Below are 20,711 nucleotides of genomic sequence, written 5' to 3'. Positions count from 1 at the left end.
CACTGTTTATGTTTTATCCTGAAAGGCGTCTTTAGTTTTTTACCTGCCGCTTGCACTTCCGATGCTACCAGATTATTGCCTCTCCATTAGTCAAGACGTCTAATGAACGTGTGAACAGTTGTCAGGAAATTAAGAGTGAATGTTGACTAAGAAAACTGCAATAAAAAAAATTAAAATTAATAATAAAAAATAGTTTCAGTGCAACTGAACGTAATTAAAAGGGAAGAAAGTAAATATTTAATATTTGGTAAGTTAATTTTTTTATTATCATATTTGAAAATTGGTCATAACACTTTTCTTAATTCAATTATAAAAGAAAAATGGTAGAAAGAAAAATGCATCTTAATAGATGGTATTGTAAAAGTTAAGTTTTTTTGCTTTTTTAATGATTAAATAAATCATCTAAGTAATTTTATTATAAAGAATATCTTTAAAAGAAGAGAAAAACACACTTATTTTTCATTATCAAACTTTGTCATTCGTTGAAAGGGGTTTTGGAAATTTTGCATGATGAAATGGTGGTGTCAGGTGGTGATTTTAATGCAATCCTCTATCCAAAAGAAAAAAGCGAAGGGAGAGGATGGAGATTGACAAGTCAAGATGACTTTGTTAATGTTTTGCACATGAAATAAAGATAAACAACAATAAAAGGAACAAAATAAATGCAAAATGACACACGAACTTTATCCTGGTAAAAGACTTTCACTTGAAGGGAAATTCCCAGCCACACCAGAAAAAAATCTCTTATATTGATAATAAAAATGTTCAAGTACAAAGCTTTCAATTTATTACTTACAATACACTAAGTAATCACATAAATAGATTTGAATTGAGTCTCTTCATTTTACATGAAAGGTCTCTTCAAATTTGAAGACAAGACTTCATATTTCCAAATATTCAACACTTCATATTTTTGAATGCATGCCTCTTTGCATGGCGCATGACACATGTCTCTTTATATAATATAATTTCAAACATTATCACAATTACCTTCTTCAACTGAAGATGACCATAATGGTCATATAAAATTAGAGATAAATATCTCTATCGAAACTACAATATTTAACACTCCTTCTTGGCAAGAGAGAGATCTTTAGTATGGCAGACACACATAGCTACAATCAAAGATGTCAATGATTACTTCACATCACATAAAACATGTTATGTCAACATAACATAATTCGCCATAGATATTTCATAAGCACGTAAAATTAAAGTCATGGAGTTAAACAGATGACTTCCACCGTGCCTACTTGCAGGGTGGTCCATCATGCCTACTTGTAGAGGTTGGAATGACAACTTTCACCTCAGACTTCTCCCAAAGAAGAATATATATCCACCATGCCTTAGCACAAAGGGTGGACCAAGGGCTTTCACCTAAAACTTCTCATAGAGAAAAATGCATTTCCACCATGCCTCAATGCAGAGGATGGATCCAAAGGCCTTCAGCTCAAACTTATCCCAGAGAAGAATGTATTTCCACCATGCCTCAATGCAGAGGGTGGACCAAGGACTTTCACCTCAAACTTCTAACAGAGAACAATGCATTAACAACTGAGATTATCTCTCAATAGGGACTCCCTCTTAGTAGGGATAACTTGTTCACCACAATAAGATATTTGATGTAACCTCCATTTGAATCTGAGTGGTCTCCCTCTGAATATGTATCATCAAAGCAACATTCATCTCATTGCTTCTTGTTGTACCCTACAACCACAAGAAATTAATACCTCATAACTATCAATGCAAAAAGCAATCACTGTATACAATCAATATTCAAGAGATATAATCATAAATACTTATCTCTTTGTCGTCTAATCTCAACATGCACACAAAAGAGATCATGTCTTGTGCCTCTACAACCAATGCAATGCTCATGGCATCAATATACATTTTACAAGAAAAAAATTGATACTAACACCATATGGATAATATATATAATAGAAAATAGAACATAGCACACTAATACTTATCTTCTTATCATCTAATCTTCCTCGCAATCCACCTGTTCGCTTATTCATAACACCTATGTATAGTGTCTGAAGGAACACCACATGATTCCAATGTTGTGGTTAATTTTTGTAACACCAAGGTATATATGATTAAAAATATGTTGATCTACAAAGTTAGCAACTTCTACGTGTGTTGACACCTCCAACCATTTTCAAATGTCCACACAAACCCAAACCAAGGTTACATATCTTTTATAGATTAGACATTAATCAACAATAACATGAACAATCTAATTGGATGTTTTCAACCAATATAATATCCCTTAATAAATACAAGGTAAACTTTCAACCATTTTCACTCTTGTAAATTCATCGAACAGTTTGGATGAATACATATATAGAGATTTGAGTTGAAATGCATCATCACCTAAAGTTTTATTAATTTAAAGTTGCTACTATTATGATCTAAACATCATCAACTTAAAAATTCAAATCTAGAATTTCTCCATGCACTAATAATTTTGGAATAGATCAAGTGCTACATGTATTTGACAGATGGTTTATAACAGATTCAGGGAAGAAACCAGATATTCCTTGTTCCCAAAATTTGTAATTTTCACTGTCACTAGTCACAATTATTAGAAAACAACCTATGTTGAAGTTAAGTAGTCAGAATCAACATGGTTTGATGAACACAAGCAGGGCTTATTCCCATGACACAAGTTGATAACAACTTCATTAAAGATAACATACACCAATAGCAATAATAAAAATTCATTCTCACAACATGGTTTGTCGAAACTCAATCTTTTGAATTCCTGGTGCCAAAAAAATATCACACAAATTTCAAATGATCATCAAAGTTATTAGCTTCAATGACTTGAAACAAAACAAACTCTAAACGAATTAACAAAAGATGCTAAGAATTCATTATCTGAACAACTCTTAAAATCTCATAGCCTAAGAAAGAAGCCTAATGCCAAACTCAGGAAATTGCATAAACAAATATGAAGAGATTTAATAGCAATCTGAAGATGATTTATGTAGAACAAATAGAATCTCCCTATCAAAGAAAAGCATTATGATTTTTGAGGAATGCAGAATATCAAGAGCTAATAATTCTCTCACTATTGTCATATCAAGTATACATGGATAAATAAATAGAAAAGAATGTGTCACATGAACACCATGCCCATATGAAACTAAAATGAGTGTCTTTTTCTCTTCCATAGATAACGCATAACAATATCAAACATAAATCTGAAGTTGAAAGTACAATGAAAGTGTTCCATCAACAAATGGCCCTTCTAGATAGAGAGAATTAATTGATGCCAAAAAGGATGTCGACAGTTACAAGATGATTTGATGCTTCCATATTGCCTTAAATAAAAAGAAACAAGTGATACAAGAGAGGCATGAAATTGACAACTTATATCCACATGGAGAAGACACATGTAGACGGAGATATTAAGAAGATGAAATATCATAGCTGTCGATAGACTTCATCAGAACACACCAAAAATCAACTGTAGACTTCAGCATAACATATCAACTATAAACTTCAGCTTAGCATACCAAATCAAAATTATTTGAGGCATAACACACCAAAATTTCTTGATGCTAAAGTTAGAAAGATCTCTCTAGAAGCTACCTCAGATCTTCAACACTCTCTCTTAGCAAGAGAGAGATCTTTGATTCTTCCTTATGAGCTAGTGTTTAAGTGGTTGCAACCAATCAAATGGTTAATACAATATTTCCCATAAAATTTATACTATTGTTATCACATTATAATAATATAACAATTGTACTAAAAATATATATAACAATTGTATTCACAAGATACTATTATTTTTTATAAGAAAAACAAGTTTTGAAGGGATCTTAAAACCCTTTACAAATCAAGAAATTTTCAACAAAGCCCAAATCAAACAAAAGATCAATCCTAAGGTGAAATAGGTCACCCAACAAGGCACAATGACTAGGGTAGCATCACAGATAACACAATACTCTTTAGCCACACAAACAGGTTTTGAACGGGTACCTAAAACCCTCTACAAATCAACCACTAAAGGTGAAACAAGTCACCAAACAAAAGGTGACGAAGGTGGCAACATAAACAGCCACAAATAGGTTTTGATTAGGATCCCGAAATCCCATTATGAGATACACTAAAAAGAACTAAATGCCAAAAGACAGTACAGAGACAACTGGCCAAAAGCTAGGCATCAGACTTTTCCGTTAGAACCCTTCTTATTAGACAGTAGTGCCATATCAAAAGCAGGATTGGATGACTTGACCTTTTTTTCCCTTTACTATAGTCCATCCATCCTCCACCAAACCAATAGCCTTCTGCCACTTAAAACCCTCATAGCCAGTTCTAGAAACCCCCAAAGCTAGGGAGAAGGCCGCAAAAGAGGTGACAACAATAGCATCACCCAGAAAAGGAACCATAGGAGGAACTGCCTCGAAAACACCAGAAATTGAAACAATAGAATCAGATGGACTAGCAACCACCACAACCAACTTCAAAACCACTAACAAGGTAGGAGTGGACAAACAAACAGAGGCACCAGCAGAATCCATGCCAATAATTGGGATAGAAAAATCCAGAGATGGACTAGCTGCCATCATAGAAGAAGCCAAATGAAGGGATGGACTAAAAGAGATAGTAGCAAAATCCACACCAGAAACTGGGACAGAATCCAAAGACAGATTAGCTGCCACCACAGAAGGGGCCAAAGGAGAATCCTTCATCAAGAAACTTGGAGAAGATGGTTTATGAGAAATAGTAGTAGAATCCACCACTAAAGATTCTTGTAGAGAGTCACCATTCCCTATAGAAGGGACCTTTTGGAACGTGTAGTGGTCTTTCAAGACCCCCTTCCACCAAGAAGGGGACATTTTTGGTCTAGATTTATCGGAAGAGCACTTGGCAGTCAGGTGACCAGTCAAGTGGCAATTCTTGCAGTGGAAAGGGATGCCTCATAGTCAAAAAGAATATTCCAAGAACTAAGAGGAGAGTCCAATGAAATCATTTTTGGGAGTCCCTTAGAAATGTTGATCTCAACCAACACATGAGCATACGTCATTTGAAACACTTTGGAAGCAGCCCTATCAGACATCACAAAGTCTCCAAGGGTATTCCCCACCTCCCTTAGGATAGAGCATCACCAAAGGTGAAGGGGGATATTCAACAGCCTTACCCGCAGAGGAAACTTATTAAAAGTTTTCGTCAACGGGTTGAAATCCTTGTGCCAAGTTTTAACTATCAAGGGAAACTTCTCATCCCAAGAAAAATTGTTGCTAAAAATGGCATTTCTTTCTTCAACAGTATCAAATTTCACAACAAAAAACATCTTGCCAAAGGGTAACTCTGGGCAATCTCTGAGATGAAGGGCTCCCAAACATGGGAAATCCATGCATGCAAATCTGAAAGAGAAGGCCATAAACCCTTGAAGTGAAAGATAGCAGCAGTGTCCAAGAAATCTTCCATATTGATAGAGATCTTATCAACTATAGTAGAATTTAAAACAAGCCTTTTTGGATTACTTATCGCAACTGACACAGAGTCACAGAGCCCCAAATGCACAGTATCACGAAACCCTGGATGCAAAGTCTGACCACCAATATGGGCCTCATAGGTAGCCACATCAGTATAGGAAATGGACGAACCACCCATAGCACCTGGTGAACTAGTATTCCCTCTAGGATCAAGAGAAGCCCTAGCCCGACAAGTAGAAGCCGAAGCATTTGCCATAAAGCTGGACGCAGGAGTAGAAGCCAAAGTGAACATCAAAAAGATGGACAGAAAAAAGCCAAATTTGGACGCGGGAGACGGAACTGGACTTAGGAGCCTAAGCTAAAACCAGGCGTAGAAGGTAAATCTGAAGCCAAAGCCAGGCACAAGGAGCTAGGCGGGAAAAAAATCATGTTTTTCAAAAAAAAATTAACCCTTGGTTGTAAGCACTACAGGCAAGAAGCCCCACTATTTTACCAAGGGTCAATTGGAAAACATTCTCAGTTAAGATCCACAGTAGAGAATGGACCTATGGGGACTTGAACCTTGGTTGTAGGCCCTACAGGCAAGAAGCTCAACCATTTCACCAAAGGGACAAGCCCAACAAGATACTATTGTTATCTCCTTATAACAGAATCAAAATAATTGTTATCAATACAAAATTCACCATGGCTACTTCTATAATATGAAGATAATGAAACCCTCTTTCATCATGCCTACTTGCAGAGGAAATATTACACCATGCCCACTTACAAATGGTGTAAAAATGAGGAATTTCACCTCGATCTTCTCCCTACGAAGACTTTATCTATACCATGCCTTCACACATAGGGTAAGTTGACCATGCCTACACATAAAGGGTGTTGAGTTTTCATCATACCTACTTCTAGAGGATGAACACAAGGATTATTATGACTTATCTCTCAGAGAAGAACTCACCATGAAATAATTACTAAAGTTGAGACTCTTTCTCAATAAGAATACCATTCTCCATTAGACCAAGCTTCTTTCAGAAGTAGTTAAACTTCATTCTAGGAAGAGGCTTAGTGAGAATATCAGCAACTTGTTCTTCAGTAGAAACATACTTGAGTTAAATAAGTTTCCTTTCCATGTCTCTTAGATAATGATATTTAATTTCTATGTGTTTGGATCTATCATGAAAAATAGGATTAGTTGAAAGCTTCACACAACTTTTATTATCACACATAATCATAGTAGGTTCACCTATATGACCAAAAAGATCAAAGAGTAATTTGCAAAGCCACACAACTTCTTTTGCAACCATACATGCTGCAACATACTTTGCTTCAACAATGCTTTGAGCCACACAAGATTGCTTTCTGCTACACCAAGAAGTCATGTTTGAACCTAGGCTGAAACAATATCCTAAAGTACTTTTTCTATCAGAAGCACATCCTGCCCAATCTGAATCAGAAAATCTCGTCAATGTTAAATCAACTTTTGAATAAATAAAAAACCAAAACCCAAAGTGCCATGAACATATCTCAAAATATGTTTAGTTGCAAATAAATGAATTTATATTGGTTCACACATGAATTGACTCAAAGTATTAACATCATAAAAAATATCAAGCCTTGTATAATTAAGTACATGAGAGAACCAATAAGTTATCTATACATGATAGGAATAATCAGATCCGAATCAACAACATCCTCATAGAGCTTCTTAAGATTTTCCTCCATTGGAGTGGCCATGGATTTACTTGGACTAATAGAAGAATAGGGTTTGTAAATATTGCTAAGAAATTGGACAAATTCTTAGTGTTTGGTGATTGGGAAAATTTCAATTGGATAGTGGAAGTTGAAATCCTTCCAATTCATGGCTCAAATTACTTTCCCATTGGCCAAGGTATCCAGGAAAATTCATCCTAGAAAGATGTCCCTTCAAGTTTGAGGCCATGTGGTTAAGGGATGAAGGGTTTAGAGAGACAGTGGGACGATGGTGGAAGAATGCACTAGCCTTTGAAGGTAATAAAGCCTTTACTTTCTTCAATAAATTAGAGTTTTTGAAGGAGCAGATGAACATTTGGAATAGAGAATCCTTCCAGAATATTTTTAAACACAACATGGAATTGGAAGAGTCTTTGAAACCTTTAAATGAGAAGGTAATAATCTAATGACCGAGGGAGGAGGATTTTTAGGAAGAAAAGGATTTGAGTTAAGAATATGAATAATTATTGGCAAGGGACGATTTTTTTTTTATTAAAAAATCTAGGGAAACTTGGCTTAGTAAAGGAGATAGAAACACAAAAAAAAGATCCACAACTCGGTCAAGGTCAACCAGGTTCATAATAAGATTTTCTCTATTGAAAATAGGGAAGGGGTGTTTCTAATGGAGGAAAAACTAATAAAATAAGAGGTTGCATCCCCTTTTAAGAGTAAAGGAATACAAGAGGTTGCTAAGGATTGTGGTTTGTAGGAGGTTTTGGAGTGTATCCCACAAAATATACCCTTCGAACAAAATAGGATGTTGTATGCTAAAGTTTCAAAGGAGCAAGTGCTATAAGAATTGGAAGGATTGGGAAAGGATAAAAGTCTGAGAACAAATGGGTTCCTGACAAGGTTCTTCATAGTTTTTTGGGATATGTTGACCCAAGAAGTGTGGGAGGTGGTGGAGTCTAGAGAGGGAGAATTTATGTTAAAGGATTTGAATAATACTTTCATAGCATTTGTGCCAAAGAAGGATGAGGTAAGGAATTTTGAAGAATTTTTGACCTATTGCTATGTGCAATACTATACATAAGATAATCTCAAAAGCTATTGCAAATCGAGTCAAAAAGATTCTTGATATGGTGATATCCTCGAAAAAAGTGTGGTTTATCCCTAGGAAGGTCCATTTATAAAGGAGTAATAATAGCTCATTAAATGATTCATTTTATCAAGTTGAAAAAATTGGATAAGATGATGGTGAAACTAGAAATTAAACAAGATTATGATGAAGTGGATAGAGATTTCTTGCTAAAGGTTTTGGAGAATTTTGATTTTGATCATATATGGATTCAATGAGTGGGGAGATGCATCTCAACAATTGTTTTTTTGTTCTGGTGAATGGAAGCCCTCAAGGTTTCTTTGAATTAGGGAAGGGTTTAAGATGGGGGATCCTCTATCCCATTTTCTCTTCATCATTTTGGAAGAGGTACTAAGGAGAATTATTGGAAAAAGGCATTGGGATGGAGTTTTAAAAAGTGTTAAGATTGTTGAAGGGGTGGAGGCGGTATCTCATCTTCAATTTGTGGATGACACTTTCTTGGCAGGGGAAGCTTCAAAAAGGGAGGATCAGTTAATGATATGAATGCTTGATTTATATGGAAATGTTTAAAGTCAGAAGATTAACTGGAACAAGTTAGAGGTTTTCTTTTATAATGTCCTTTTGAATAGGCAAAGAGCTATGTGTAGGATTTGAATATTCAAGGTGGAACCTTGCCAAGCAAATAACTTGGGATTCCTTTGATTTCAGGGAAGGAATAAGGTTGATTTGTGGAAATATTTGATGGAGAAATGCTAAAGAAAGATGGAGAATTGGAAAGGAAAGTGGTTAACCTCAACAAGGTGGATTTTGATGTTGAAACCAGTTATCTTAGAGGTTTGTATCTTTCCTATGATGTGTTTAAGCATTCCTAAAATAGTTATTCAAATTGTTGAACACAAAATGAGAAAATTCTTTTGGAATGGTTCTCAGGAGAGTGACAAGATTCCCTTGTTGAGTTGGGATAAAATATGTCAACCTAAAAAGTGGGGCGAAGAAGGGTTAAGGGATTAGAATATGATGAATTCAACTCTTGGGACTGATTTGTTTTGGCAGATTTATAGATGCTCTGATCAATTATGGACTAAATTCTTAAAAGACAAATATCTGGACTCAAATGAGGAGGAAAGGATTGTCATAATTCAAAACCCTATTAAAGGGTCAGCTATCTAGAATTTTATTATTTCATGCAGAGATGTGATCTTTGAGCATGTCACTTGGAGAATAGGGGATGGAAGGAAGGCTCTCTTTTGGGATGATTCTTGGAATGTTCATGTAGTGTTAAAATATGAGTGTTAATATGGGCATTTGAAGAGAGTTTTGTGTGACAAATGGGGGGTTACAATTCAAAATTATATGACTGGGAGTTTTCACTCTGCTAGCATTTCATGCGTCTCTTGTGTATGACTCCCTATCTTAGCTTTCCTTATGAGTTTACCATCTGTCAAACCATATTTAATGTGGGAGTTTTTAAGGCTAGTTTATAATGGCCCCAACTAGCTCCCACCTAGTAGTTGATACTAGTGCTCGCGTTGCTCCTTCAAATAGCTATGGCACCTCCATTGAACAAATGTCCTTACAAGTTCATCCCAAAGGTTTTCCACGAGGTAATCTTGATATTATCCTTCCTCTACAAGAATTTGATGTTGCATGTGAATGGTTAGAACAAAATATATTGATAGGGTATTTTGTTGGTAGGACTCCTCCTAAAGCCATGCTCAAAGAATGGGTTACCAAGAGCTAGACTCCTCATGGAATCTGCCTTGAAGCTGTGCAAAACCTTACCAAAGGTTTTTTTATATTTTGCTTTCCTAACTCATCCCGAGCTGATGCAGTCTTTGGCAGTGGCCCTTGGTCAGTTCACTCCTCCTTACTTGTGTTTCAAAGGTGGTCTCGAGACTTTACAATCTCTGATGGCAAAAAGCTTAGGGTTCCTATTTGGGTTGATTTTCCTAGTCTCCCCCTACCTTGTTGGTCATTTATTGAGTCCATTACTAACACTCTTGGCAAAGTTGTTATTAAGGAACATTATAAGTTATTCAATGCTTGCCTTTAGAAATGTGTTTGCATTGAGGTTGAGCTCTCCAAGGATCTCAAGGATCATGTAGAGATTCAAGTTGATTCCACAACTTTTCTCAGAAGGTGCTTTATCTAAACCTGCCAAACACATGTTACAGGTGTCAATCAGTAGAACACAAGATCAAGGATTTCCTATTGGCAGTGCCTAGGGTTAAACCCTCACCCAAGGATGCTCCTTTTAAGCTAGTCAAAGGAAAATAAAAAGAGGAATGGACCATTGTTAGGCACAAGGGAAAGGCTTCCTTGGCCCCCAAATAGCTGAATGTAGCTTCAACTTCCACCCTTCCTATGTAGAATGGAGTGCAAACCCTAGTCATTACAAGGTTGACAATAGTTTTACAGGAACCAGTTTATGTCATTTCACAAATTTCAAACCCTCCTCAAGAGATCAAGGTGGCTACGAGGGCTACCACTCTTGTAGTGTTTCACACTCCACTCGCTGTGTCCTCCATTGAGACATAGACTTTGCAGCATTCTCGCTATCCACCAAGGCATGCTGAGAAACTAGAAGACAAGTGGCATCTCATTATTACCAAAGGATTTCCCTCTAGTTTCAACTCAGTTACAACCCTTTTGCAAAATAGCTACTCCTCACTTGAGGATGAGATAAATATGGAAGAGTTTTCATGATTTTGTAATCATGGAATGTATGAGGTCTTACAGACCTCTCCAGAAAGTATTACGTCCAAGATACCCATCATAGACTTAGTAATCTAGATTTCCTTTGTATGCAAGAGGTAAAAATCTTTGGTTTCATGCTTTTTGCTTCTCATCACATCATTTGGCAAAACAATGTTATGTTTTCTTCTCAACACGAAGTTGGTAGAGGTGGTGTAGTTACTCTCCTTTCACCTCATCTTAATTTTGTTATTATTTGGCATGGTTCTGACCCCATGCATAAAGTCATTTGGATTTTTCTTTCTATCAATAATCATTCCTTTTGAATAGTTAATGTTTATGCTCCCAATGATGTTGTGGAACAATCTCAACTTTGGTGTTGGATGACTGACAACTTACCCCCAACTACTTGGGTTATGTGCTGTGATTTTAATATGGTTGAGTTGGCTTCTAACAAAGGAGGTATTTTTCCTTTTTGTTGGACAACTGGGGAAGGGGGTATATTAAAACATCTCAATCATGCCATAATTACTGCGCAATCTTTTTTTCCCCTTTCCCGAAGATCAAGAGCTACTTGTCATTCCCTTGCCCGATGTGACATTGTTAGACCACTACCCCATTTATTTTATAATTTATTGGCAAACTGTTGTCCAACGATCTGTCAGAACACAACTTTTCCTTAACACGTCAGTCTTGACACATGCTTCTACTATTGCTCACATTTTGTGTATTTGGAATCTGGAGCCAAGACCCTACTCTTAATCATGTTGGATTCAATGGTGGAATGATGTTATTACCATAACTACTAGGTATATTCACATCTATGGGAAACAATTGGCTATATTTAGAAAGAGATTTTATGAAGCTAATACCATGATTCTCAGGAAGGCTTATGAAGTTCTTTCCCTTAACCTATTTGATTCAGATTTGCAAGCCCAACTTGCCAAGCTTCACCATGAGAAGCATTTTGATGATAACTATGCTGCCAGGGGTGCCCAAATCAAAGTTCTCCTCTATTGGTTGCAAATTGGAAACAAAACTTATAAATAATTCTTCCAAGATCTTAGGGCCCATCATACTAACATTGGGATTAAAAAGATTAAATAGGGAAATACCATTCTTTCCAATCTCCCTGACATCCTACAATTTTTTTGCACCATTATGAAAATGTTTTGCTTCGTAGGGAAATTCGATGGCTCAGGAGGAAGCTCTTAGAAAGTATATTTATGTTACTCTAAACCACCTAGCAGTCGAGCAACAAGCTTTCTGCGAGCAACTTCTCACCATCAGGGACCTCAAGGAGGTTGTCTTTTCTATGGCAGATGACAAGTCCCCTAGGTGTGATAGGTTCCCCTATGAATTTTACAAGCACCTTTGGGAGTCTATTGGCTTAGATCTACACAAAGTTTATCTTAAAGCGCATCATACTAAGAGTCTTGGACTCATTATTAATAAAGGAAACATTAAATTCATACCTAAATCTAGTTACCCTGAGGATATTTGCAACTGGCATCCCATCACCTTACTTAATGTGTCATACAAGATCATTACTAAGGCCTTAGCTCTCAAGATTCAACATCTTCTTCCTTTAATCATGCAACCTAAGTAAACTAGTTTTATCAAATCTAGATATATTCTTGACAACATCATTGCTATTTGGGAAGGCATGGAGTGGGCTTGTAAGTCTAACCAACAAACTCTATTTTTGAAAATTGATTTTGCCAAAGCTTATGATCAATGAATGGCCCTTTATTTTGGCTATGCTCCAGGTTTTAGGCTTTGACCCTAATTTTTTCCAGTCTATGGAGATGCTTTTTAGCAATGCTAATGCTTGTATTATCATTAACAACTGTCAATCTAAAGCCTTTAGGATTTTTTGATCTATCCTTCAGGGTTTCCCTCGGGCTCTGACTTTGTGTGTGCTCATTGCTGAAGGTTTTGGTTACCTACTTGCTCACTCTATTTCTTCTGGTTTAGTGCGTGGAATTTCCTTGCCTTAATCTTCTTCCCAACTTGTCAATGGTCACTTTTTTTATGACTCTTTTTCTCACTCTTCTGGAAGATGAGGAGAATATCACTAATGCCTTGCAATGCTTGGATACCTTTTCTCAAGCTTTTAGTTCAACTATTTAATTACACAAGACCCTCTGTTACGTGCAATCCTTTCTTTTGGCTCTACCTTGGCTTGCTTAATTTGAGTGGAAATGGGTCACTCACAGGGAGATCTTCCACTTTTTGGGCATCCCTTTTTCCTTTCGAGCTTCTTTGATGGATTTGTGGAATGTTGTGCTCATGAAAATTGAGAAAAAGCTTGACTATTGGCTCACCAAAACCCTCTCTCTTGTAGGGAAATTTTGGATTTACTGGAAGCTATTGACTGCTACTCATGTGTATTACTCCTCTTGTTGGGCTCCCTCAAAATCCTCCTAGCTCAAGCTAGAATGATTTCTTTGTGACTTTCTTTGGACTTCTAGTTTTGATCATCATGGCTTTCACAGGGTTGCCTTGGATTTTTGTTGTCTCCCTAAAGAGTCTGGAGGTCTTGGCCTCCTGTCCACTCAAGAGCAAGGGATTTCTCTTTGTGCTATGTGGATTATTCATGCTCTCACCAGTGATGAAGCTTAGAAAGTGTTGGTTAGGCATTGCATCTCTTATGGAGGCATGTGTGGAAGGGGATCAGTCTTTAGACCCTTCTCATTATGCAGGAACTTGTTCATATCTAAGGTTCTTTTTTTATCAAGAGAATTTGGAAAGCTTGGGAAGCTGTGAAGCCATGGCTTCATTGGGATGGTGACGAGTTTCATGATGGGATTTCTTTAAATTAGCGAAACCTTTGGTGGTCTCCATTGTTTACCATTCAGGGTATTCCTTTAGCTAAGACTCAAGGTGCCAGTGCTTTGCATTTTTTCAAATGTGGCATCAAGACTCCTAAGGACCTCTTTTCTAGGGTCTCTATGAGTCTTGGATCTTGGGAGGATATGTAGGTCCAATTCCATCTTACTTGTCCATATCGACAAACTTTTGATTTGTTGCTCTCTGCCATTCCCGATCACTTGCTTCACTAGTTGGGAATCTAGTCTGTGCGACATTGGTGGAAAGATTGGAAGTGGTATCTTGCCACGCTCTTCACTAGTTATAAGCCCATATTAGGGTATCGATGGTTTTCTCCCCATCTCCCTATGGTTAATACTCTCAACCAACGATGGCATCTTCAATATTCTCCTCATCATTGGAGGGTTTGATTTGATACTATTTGGGACACTATCACTAAGCCTAAGATTTCCCATTTTGCCTTGTGCCTTTTGTTTCAAGGGCTTCCCCTTGGGTCGTGACTCAAACATCTTGGTGTTCCTAATCCTCAATGTCCTTTTTGTGGACATCTTGAGTCATTTTTGCCTATTTTCTAGTTTTGTAGGCGTGCTCATAATTATTTGCACTAGATACACAATTTTTTAAAGCCTTTTAGGCCAAAACCCTTTTCTTGACACATGATTGTTTTAGGTGATTCCCCAAGGATTCCTCATAAATTTACATAGATCTGGCATACTTTTAGGATGGAGATTTTGTTTACCTTGTGGAAAGATAGGAATGTTGTTCTTTTCACTCATAGTTTTCTTGATATCAATGTTGTTATGTACACTAAAGCATGCATTTGTAATAATTTCATGTTGCAAATCGAGGTCTAGGCTAACAAGGTGGTGCTGGAAGTGGCCCACCTCTAGGAACTACTCAATCATTGCAGTAACACACCATGCATAGTCACCAGAGTTCCTCCTCACTCTTTGACTGACCATACTCGGCCCTAGGGCCACCATTAGGGTCATAGCTCTTTTGCTTGTCATTTGCATATGTCACACTTGTAGGCTCCCTATCATTGCTCTCCTAGTGGTGGTGATGTTGGCTGGCGGCGTCGCTTGGCTTCTCCACCTTGTCATAGTTTTGGATGGTCCCCAGCTCCTATGGCTCCCCCTCCTGTTGCTCCTCCTGGATCTTGTGGGTCTAAGTGGTCTTTCCCCTAACCAGATCTAGTTATTTCCTTGCCAGATGGAGGAGAAAGATAAAGAGAAATGTGTTCCTGAAGATGATGTTGATGGTAGGACTTTTCCTAGTTAGCTCGTCAATCTCAGGGCTTCCTAGGGTTATAATGATTGTGATGATCACCCTTCGGCTAGCACTGCTCTTGTGGCCTAAGGGATTTGCTTATATGTTTTTTTGGTGAATAGTTGTTGTTTCCAACTTCTGTTGTGTAAACTCTCACGGGTGATCTTGTATCCCGACCCCTTTTTTGTGAATATGTAACAAGTATATTAGTTTATTAATAAAAAGGGACTATTCATCAAAAAAGTATATGACTAAAGTTGATGGTTCCCTTGAGAAAGAATGAAAGTGGAAGGACTGGCAAGTAGAGGAGTTATCTAAGCACCAACAAGCTTTTTTGAAGAATATGTTCTCATCTAGAAAAGTGTGTTTAATTAATAGGGAAGATGAAGTAAACTAGTGTGCATCGTCTTCAGGGGAGTATTGTATTAAAATTGGATATGAGATGTTGGCACAAAGGGGGTTAGCTACTTTTGAAGCAGGTGATTTATGTTGGCATGAAAATGTTCTTCCAAAAGTTGGCTCCTTTGCATGGCTTGCGATGCAAGGAAGGATTTTAACAGGAGAAAGGAAGAAAAATTTGGGCTTTTATGGCCCATTTATATGCACAATGTGCAACAAAAGTGAAGAATTTGTGGACCACTTGTTGCTAAATTGTGAGGTTATTTCAATGTGCTAGAGTTATGTGTAATATAAATTAGGCTAGCAAGGACCTTAGAGGGCAACTTTGCAAGATTTTTTCATTTCTTGGCCTAGGATTAGTCAAGGAGATATGTTGCGAAGTGTGTGGAATGTTTGTCCCTCAATAGTGATTTGGTAAATATGGAAGGAACATAATAGACACATCTTTTAGGATAAGGGTGATCCTGTAGAGAGATTAGTGTGGAGAATTGATCATACAATTGAGAAGGTGTTGAGTGCAACGGTGTGTAGACTAAATTTGAAGAAGTGTGGATACTCAAAAGAGGATGGACAAATTAAGAAAAGATGGATCATGATAAAGATTAGGATGGTAGGGAGAAGAGAGGCAAATAAAGAAAAAGTAAATGTTCGAAAAGAGACTCAATGAGTAGCACCAAAAGAGGGATGTATCAAAGTAAATTTTGATGGAGCATTATAGGGAAACTTGAGGCCTTCAGGGGAAAGATTTATAGTGAGATATTAGGAGGGGGGAACTTTGGCTTTTGGGGGAGCAAGACCAATGGAAGGATCAAATAATTCTACTAAGTCTCAGGCAACTTTAATGGTAATTAAAGGTGCAAAAAAGGTTGGAGGGCATAAGATCCACTTAGAGGGTGATTCTTTATTAGTGATAGAAGTAATCAGACATAACCAACAAATAGCATGGCATTTGGAAAATTATTAATCACTATAAGAAGGGAGTTAGAGAGTTTGGAACATTTTAAAATAAGCCATATATATAGGGAAGGCAAAAAAAAAAAAACCCTTCTAATAAGCAACGTAGGAAAAAAAAACTTATAGTTTGTTTGCCATCCTTGGCTCATTTTGAATAGTGCTTGAAATATTGTTACACTAATTTGTTAATTTTTAACGCTCAACACAGGTGATAGTAATGCAATATGAGTTTGATTATCTGACATTCCAAATAGTGATTGAAGTTTAATGTACCCAGAGAGTTAAAATATACTTCTATGAGTGGTTAATTCTAGAATGCCTTGGAACCTAGTTATTAATAGAAATCATGGTCTTTTACTTCATGTTTTGATTAATTAAGATGATTGTAAATATTAAAGTTACTACAACCTAGTTTATTGCATCCATAATGATTCTAGATATATCCAGCGTTTACGTTTTTAATCATATCCAAGATCTTATAAATAATTGTTATACTTATTACTTATTCGAGTTTATAGTTCTATTTTTATTAATTAAGTAGATTCTTTATCTATTTTCATTTTTCATTTTTTTTTTTTTTTTTTCCAGTAAACGACCAAGGCCATGATGATATATTATTATTGAAAAAATAAATTACAGTAGTGATCCTTCATTCAAATGGGCACTGGTAGGAAAGAACAGGGAAAGAAAACCTCCAATCTCGCTCGGGACTCTAGTCCAATATTATTCCAGATTAAAAGGGGCATACCCAATCATAGTATCTATAAGTACATCCCAACATTAAGTTGTTTACATTCTAATTAAATACATCATATATGCCATCATCTTCTCTTGATAAGCTATTCGACATAAGATCAAGGAGACCAATGTCAGCAACCCTGTCTAATTTTCTTGCAATCAAATTGGTTAATAAAGAATAAAGAATGCCATATAACAAGAAAGATTAGATCCTAAATAAATACCGTTGTTAACATCATGCATTGATCAAAAAAATATAAACATTAAGAATCATAATGCCTATAGATTAGAGGTGAGTGGATAAATCTATACAAAGGTAACTATGATAATGAAATAGCTAACAAACTTAATTCAAATCACAAATGTGAAGATCAAACGTACTTTACATACAGGCCTACCCAACCAGTATAAGATCAAACCTTAATATGCCAAACCAGAGAATGTTAACCAAGCAAAATACATAGACTTAAAGGAAAACCCATAGCATCAACATAGTCAAAGGTCATGAAATTGCAGTCCCAAACATAACTCGTGTATGCCAAAAATCAATAACATACATAATTAAATATTACCTTCTACTAGTAATGATTATGAAAAATACATAGAAAATTGAAATAATGGCCAAGCATCTAGATCGACAACATTATTCTCCATTAGCCAAGGTAGACAGTCGTTCCTCGTAATCAAAATCAAGTGATATCTAGATAGCTAATTAATTACATTACTAAATGAAACTGCATAATCTATGAAGCTAATTCAAAGAAGCTAACCTCAGAGACTAATACCAAAAAATCTCATAGCATTACTAAATTAGCTAATTCATAGAAGCTAACCTCAGAGTCTAGTCCAAACAAATCACATAGAAACTAGCAGATATCAGAAGCACGAAATACATTGTCCATACATGCTTTGAGACAAATTGAAACATGATACTAAGAGAAACATAGAGGGAAAATAGAACCATCCAGTAATACTAATATAGTTTGTATTGATAATATAACTATTTACAATACCATTACATACGATTATCAGCCATTGACAACTGCCAAGTTCCATTTATAATACAAAATGCTTAAAGCCATCTCGAAACCTAATGCTATAATATAAAACCTATTAACAAAATTTGACAAGGCTACTATGGAATTATCCGAGATACCCAGCCTAATTGACTACCACCATCCCAAGCCCTATTTGGGGAAAACCATAATGACCTTAGAGATGTCATTAGGGTTTTCCATATGAAAATTGGGGGGGGGGGGGGAATTCGAAGGCAAATTTTGCTCTACTGGTCTTTTTCGCGTTAGGGGTGCAGAAAATAAGGGCATCTAGATTATCAAATGTTACTCTAGGATGGATGTAGGCATGAAAAGCATTGAGATACTCAGTGAGCCAAGCCCTATTTTCCTTCGCCACAATGCCCCTCCAATACAGAAGAAATTGGATACTTACCACCATCTTGGGCCATTCTTTGTAGAAGGCTAAGTTCTCTCAGATGATCAAAGATGGACATCCAAATGCAACCTCCAATTCTAGTCCCCTTGGTGAAAGATCCATATACCTCTCTAGGAGCAGAATTTGAAACTTATCGTCAATGCTTCTCACCGCATGTTCAAGCCCCTTCCTCCAAGTTGGGTGGAAAATGTCACAACATAGATGAATAATATCCTCGTGCTCTACGTTAGCTCTAACCATGCAACCAATAATGTCACTGTTAGTCCTCTAGGTAAATTTGTAGTCGAAGACTCCTTCGTCGATTGCCCTACTCACTATCAGCCTAGTCATATCATCTACCGGGTTCAAGATTCTATTCCATCATTCTAGTTTCACTTTTCCATGAAAGGCCATTGTGCGAGATTCTTTAGTATGGAAGATGTGAACGTTGGATTCCATTGCAGATAAAACCAAAATAGAATGCTCCTTAAAAATGACAGAAGTGGAATCCAACACTTCAAGCTAGCCAAATGCCAAAACAAAAATACCTTCAAATCAAAAAATCTAGAAGATCTCTCTATCATGACCTAGAGTCATGATGATGTAACTAGCTTACTTCATGGGGAAGACATGCAAGGTCAGGATCCCTTCCAATTCATAATCACAACATAATCAATGAGACTAACACTAGCGGATTTAAACTCATTGCCTACACAAATCATTAGAAGGAGGGGGAAAAGCTAGGATGGAAACATGGGAGTGGCCACACAAACCATATAAAGTTAAATCAGCTTAAAATTAAATTACCATAAGGTGCATACAAAACTATGGGTATATAAATATAGAAGAAAAATAAGCCACTATGTAACATTGACAATCTGGAAATTAATACCATCTGCTCCTATGTTGGCTAGTCGATCTACTTTTTGATTTCCTTCCCGAAAATATGATCTATTCGCCAATCATTCAGCTGATCAATCAGATTGAGGACCTTGCTAAGCTTCGAATTAAGAATCCAATTGGGGGTGGTACACTTTCTAATCGCATTGAGGATGATCTGAGAGTCACCCTCTATAACTACCTTTTTCAAACCTAACTTATGACAAAGTTGAAGACCATGATCTAAAGCCTCTAGTTTAGCCAAATTGTTGGTGGTGAGATGAATATATGCTTCTTTTTTAGCTATCCATTTGCTAGAGTCGTTATTGATGATGCAACTTATCCCTACCCTACCTGGGTTGCCTCTAGGAGCACTATCGAAATTGAGTTTAAACCATCCAAGCGAGGGGGGGGGACCATTTACAATATTCTCTCAATTCCTTACTTTTCTTTAGAGAAACGAGAGGCTGATTGACCAAGTTTGACCAATTCTTCTTCATAATACCATCCCAAAAGGAGAAAGAACCTTCTTCCTTCATCAACTTTCTAAGGTGATAATTAATAACTTCCACAATGCTCACCTAAATTTTTAGGACTAGTTCTTCTGATTTCATTTGGGAGTCTTTAAAGATACGCCTGTTCCTTTCTTTCCAAATCTCCCAAGACACAATAGATGGGCAAATGTTCCAAAGTTTATTATAAATGCCTTTAACTATATTCCTGGGCCAACCTTTGAGTAAATCTCCAAAGGAGTTTGGTAAGGGAGTGGACCACTCTAATCTAGAACAGAGCCACTCCCAACAAGATTGTGAAAAGGGGCATTTATATAATAAATGATCTAGATCTTCCCTAGCATGTTTACACAACACACATCTGAAAGGACCTTGAAAAGCAAATTTATGAAGCCTTTCCATCGTCAAAATCTTGTTTTGAGAGGCCAGCCATAGGAAGAATCTTGCTTTAGGTAGACAAGCAACATCCCAACAAAACTTGAGAGGGATTTCTATTCTATCCCAACTTTGGGAATGCAAGAGAGCACTATAATTGTTCCTTACACTATATTTCCCATCATTCAAAATAGGCCACACAAGTTCATCTTTCCTCTTAGATCCTACCAAAATATTTTCATAAGCCTCTCTAGAAGAAGCATCCACATCCATTCTATCCAAAGATTTCCAGACCCATTTGAAGGATCCTTTTGAAAGGATTTTGGTCTTATAGGCACTCACTTTGGATCCCCATATTGAAAAAAGTTTCTCTTTGAGATCCTGTGGAAA

Source organism: Cupressus sempervirens, chromosome 1 (assembly GCF_028749045.1).
Source record: "Cupressus sempervirens isolate cs-2001-9-10 chromosome 1, ASM2874904v1, whole genome shotgun sequence".
NCBI classification, from domain to species: domain Eukaryota; kingdom Viridiplantae; phylum Streptophyta; class Pinopsida; order Cupressales; family Cupressaceae; genus Cupressus; species Cupressus sempervirens.
Note: the sequence above shows the minus strand (reverse complement) of the source record.